This window comes from Mixophyes fleayi, chromosome 10 (genome assembly GCF_038048845.1).
Source record: "Mixophyes fleayi isolate aMixFle1 chromosome 10, aMixFle1.hap1, whole genome shotgun sequence".
NCBI classification, from domain to species: Eukaryota; Metazoa; Chordata; class Amphibia; order Anura; family Limnodynastidae; genus Mixophyes; species Mixophyes fleayi.
This window is the reverse complement of record NC_134411.1, coordinates 25,580,267-25,585,137: the sequence shown is the minus strand read 5'-3', so window position 1 is coordinate 25,585,137 and position 4,871 is coordinate 25,580,267. Positions and strand designations below refer to the sequence as shown.

General features: G+C 36.2%; 1 long non-coding RNA gene across 1 annotated transcript; it reads right to left on the bottom strand.

The window, feature by feature from the left end:
• Window positions 1-342: 342 nt before the first annotated feature.
• On the bottom strand, window positions 343-4,225 carry LOC142103435 (uncharacterized). The gene is made up of 3 exons (XR_012679351.1): window positions 4,062-4,225; window positions 3,426-3,604; window positions 343-2,384 (listed from the first exon to the last, which is right to left on the bottom strand). It is a non-coding gene; the product is annotated as an uncharacterized LOC142103435 (long non-coding RNA).
• Between the last annotated feature and the right edge of the window lie 646 nt (window positions 4,226-4,871).

Here is a 4,871-nt window from a genome sequence, read left to right as displayed (position 1 = left end):
TCCTTTCAGTGAAAAAAATTAAAATGTGATGTGATAATGTTTCAATCCTTGAAGTCATTTTAATTTTGCACTTTTGTAGCCACAGACTAGGTATATTTTTTGCAATTTCTATCATTATACACCATTTTAAAATGAAAAAAAATGGACTATTAGACTCTATTGTCAGATCATGTTACTTAGAGATAGAAAAACACCCAAATTGTAATTGTCAATACATCTACTTACCAGTGTTTGTTTCTACCTCTCATACAACAACCATATATTAAAAATCATAGGCACTACTTAATATATATATATATATATATATATATATATATATATATATATATATATATTTACATACACATACATACAGAGTTTTATTGACACATTTTTCATCTAATACAGGATGGCTTTGAAAAATAAAAAATACACCATCATGTAATAAAATAAATATTTCTAGATAATAAGATGATGGTTTGAAGGGATGAACTAGCCGTCCTGATATTGTCATTAAATCTGCTGACAAAGGATGGGGGAGTGTTATTTTGAATAAAGAACAATACTGTAGACATGTAAATAGATTATTTAGAGATAAAGATAGATACAAACTGCTGGAATGTGATCATACTATTTGTTATAAATGCAAATTGTATAATTGAAGAAAGCCTTGGAGACCAGAATGCAAAGCAGAATTTTTTTTTTTTATTATTATTCAACATATTATATATTTTTATTATTTACCTAAACTAAACGAACATCAGACAAGCCCATTATGAAGGTTTATAATTTTCAGGATTGATTCTGTGACATTGGGCTTTTCTATATATGTTGATAGAGGATTTGGTAGTGAAATTACCACCTTACCTTAGAGATTCCACACGGATCATTAACATTTTACGACAAAATATTACATTATTGTACTGTTGATGTGTTATCTTAGAGAGTGTTTCTTTTATTCTTGAATCTAATTATTTTGAACTTTTGGACCGTTTTTATTTACTAATACATGGCACAGCAATGGGAACCAGATTGGCTCCCAGTTATGCAAATCTATTAATGGGGTTCTGGGAGAAAAACTACATTTGGCAAAAAGAAAACTAAAATTTTCTGCAAACCTGGTCCTCTGGCCTCATTATATTGGTAACACTGTCTTAATTTGGAAAGAGCATTTTAAATATTTTGAATTCATTTTTATACTTTTTAGATATTAATCCACTGAATTTGAGATTTGAATCTAATAGTGATAAGGAGAGGCGTGTATTTTTAGATTTAGAAATCTACACTAATGGCAGCAGCTTTCAGACTAAAACTTATTTTAAAGCACTGGATGTTAATAATTATATAATTCCTACAAGTTGCCATAACCCTCAATGGATTATATCTATTACCAAAGATAATTCAGAAGAGTAAGAAAAAAACATATATTTAATTATCAAGTGCAATTTTTGTCGTCTGTATATTCCACATCTCCCACTCACGAAGGACAGCCCATGGGACAGCCTGTTGTGTTTAGAATTTAATGATGGCTCCTTTGCTTCCTTGGGCTGCATGATCTCACTGAAGTCCAATTATGGTTCCAAAGAAGAGAAGACAAACAAACCAGGCGTATCATTTAATATCCAAAATATATGTATAGCTAATTTGAGAATTACTAACCATATGTCACACCTCATAACAGAGAGTAATAACTACATACTGTATAATATCTGGATGCTATACCACACTATGCTATATATCTGTACGTTGATGATTAGCTCAATATATTATGTTTGTTTACTATATACCTATGAAAAACAAAGACTTCTAGTTATGGCTCGCCAATGTTACTCTTCACGTGTGTATTTTTGTATGTATGTACACACACTCCAAGTATATAACATATCTATAAGGAGCACAGATATAGTGAAAATGAACATTTTGGTGAAAGACAATGGTTGAAACCTCTGATAAATCCATATTTTACCTATATGTGTGATAATCACATACTAACCTCTATGTGACAATATATAAAAGGTGAGGGTATAAAATTGTGCCTTATTATTCAAAATTGCATTCAACTTTAAATAACTGAAAGGTGCTCTGAAATCCAATTGGATGATAAAAGGTTTCAGTGCATGAACAACTTGTGACAGCACTGTAACTCCATGTGTAGCCAGCAGGGGGCAGACTATACAGAAAATGTCTCATCATTGAACTATGCAGGATGGGGCATGATTTTAAGACAAAACTATGGAACATTGCTTGAAATCCTGCCGTGTTCATTTACTTACTGAATCCATTTCAAGTGTGGGATGTATTTTCCCAGCTTCTAATTCTACCTAAGCAAATGGACAAAACAATGGGTGCTCTGTTATTCTTGCACTCCCAACTGCCGTGCATTTTAAAGGAGATTTGTAGAGGAGCTATAGAAAAAAACAAAAACAAGAAATCAATGACTATTAATGGCAGATAAGCACCAATAGATCCATTTAATCTTCCCATATAGTCCATAAATTATTATTTTCCAAGCAGAGAATTTTTATTCGAAGTCTATTTAAATTTCTTTATCCTTGTGACATCTGGAAGATTATGATAGGTTAAAATAGTATTTCCTTTCATTATTCTCCCAGCATCAGCAGTTTTGCATTGTCCTTTTTATAAATTGTGGCTTATATTGTAAACATCCTTCCTAAATGTTACTGAAATCGATTAAGCTCTATAAATCTTTCTTTGTACTGTAAATATTGTACATAGGACCCTGCATTATTTTTCCATCCTCTACTCTATAACTGTCCTTCTAAAAGTGATGTTTCCAGAACTGAACACAACGCTCCAAGTTGTGTCTAAAGATCCGTCCAGAGAGGGGGAATAACAATATGGGGTGCAGGGGATACAGTGACTATGGGGCTCAGAGATAATGGGGCTCTGCAAAATTGAGCCGAGCTTCTTTTAGAGAATTGAGCGAATGTTCCTTCTGATTGGCGCACAATGGGGGCATAATTGGACCACACATGCCTAGAAGAGGCCCCACACTCTGCTCTATTGAGATTAGAGCGGGGAGCCAAGAGGCAAGAATAACATTGCTGGGTCCCTACCCAAATTTTACTATAGGGCCCAGTGATGCTCTGTTCTATTCCTGATCCAGAGGACTCAAAACATTTCCTCTTCCCTGTTAATCCATCATGTGCAGCCAAATATTCTGCTAGCCTTACGTATTGCCATCTAGTTAGATCAATACCCACAACAGTTTCAGCTTAGTTTGTAAGTTGGGACAATCTCATTCCTGCAGTCTACTGACCTCTGTCATCTGATTATACACAAAAATGAGATTTAGCTTTAAATATATGGGGATCTCTGGCTTCTATTGCCTTACTGGTATGTATCTAAAATCAGGCACAGTGGAAATGTCCCCTCTGGCTCTTTAATTCCTTCTTTTCACCAGCTATAAGTCTATATTTGCTCACACTTATCAGCAGATCCTTTAAATCAGTATTCAGGTCCTCTGGGTAATGAGGCTCATCATTCAACAGCAAATGGACCAGTTTTGACAAGTCTTTCCTGGGATAGAAAGGATAGTTGCCAGTGGCCATTTGGTAGCAGATAATGCCAAAAGCAAACCAGTCGACTGCTGATGTGTAATATTCTTGACAAATGACCCTTGAAAACATGAGGGAGAGAGGAAGAATTAGTACAGTGGACGGTCGGGCAGGATATATATATAATATTCCTGCCGTTACTATGTGTTCAGAATGGATTTGGCTGAAAGCCGACATGTCTAAAATATATTTAAGGGACGGGGCTTGTCTATCTGTCCCCACTCTGCACTGGGCAAGGAGCAGAGGGCAGTGTAAGAGGTCTGTTCTCACTGACTGGCATGAAGACTGTTAAGTAACAGAAATGCTTCGGATAGCTTGCTGGACCCCACGCAGGGGCATAACCAGAGAGGGGGTATTTTCTGCTGATTAAGTAAAATATCTTATCATCACCCCTTATACTCTATATACCCAGCAGCGGGAAGTCATGGAAAGGGTACAAATAATATTTTAAAGCACTAATTTCATTCCAAGTATTAGATACATGATAAGACTGGTATGTAAGACATTGATGCATAACCTGTTCCTCACCTCAGGAGCTGTATATTGAAGAGTCCCAACCATTCCTGATGTTGTGTTATCTCTAAAGACATTGGTTACTGCGAGGCCAAAGTCTGAGATCTTAATATGGCCCTCGCAGTCCAGCAAGATGTTGGCTGGTTTCAGATCTCTGTGAAGAGAAAGTTTGAAAGTTCAGAGAACTACCGGCTGTATAACTTGGTTTGTGTGGAGAAAGGTGCACAGTGTAATATTAGGTTTGTCTGTAGAGAGGATCAGAAGCACAATATGGGTCATGTTAGGGTCAGAGAGATGTAATCCATAGGGGAAGTATAATGTTTACAAGTACTTTCTGTAATTTGCTTGTGATGCAATATGGTCCTCTTAGTAAGCTGCAATACAATGCACCGCCACTGTACGGCAGCAAAGACCTAGTTATACTACTAATAAAATGTAATGTCAGAGTGATCAGCACTGTATTACATAGTATCTCAGTGTGCGGTTACTGCTCTGCCTTCTTACCAACATCCCCATTACTACACAGTGGTTTCCACCAATGATATCCGTCTCTGGTACACTCCATCCTACACTTACTGATAGAAGCTCACCAACTATTAGGGGCAAGTTACATTATTTCCTATGGGAGAGCTGGGACTCCTGTGATACCAATGTCCCAACTCTCCCCAGTGGCCGCAGGATCTAACTCATCCCCCTTAATGGGGAGACTGGATATAGGAAATTACATTAACTTAATAATAAATATGTGTACTAGACGGGGGCAGACAATGTATTATATAATCATTAAGAACATTAAACCTC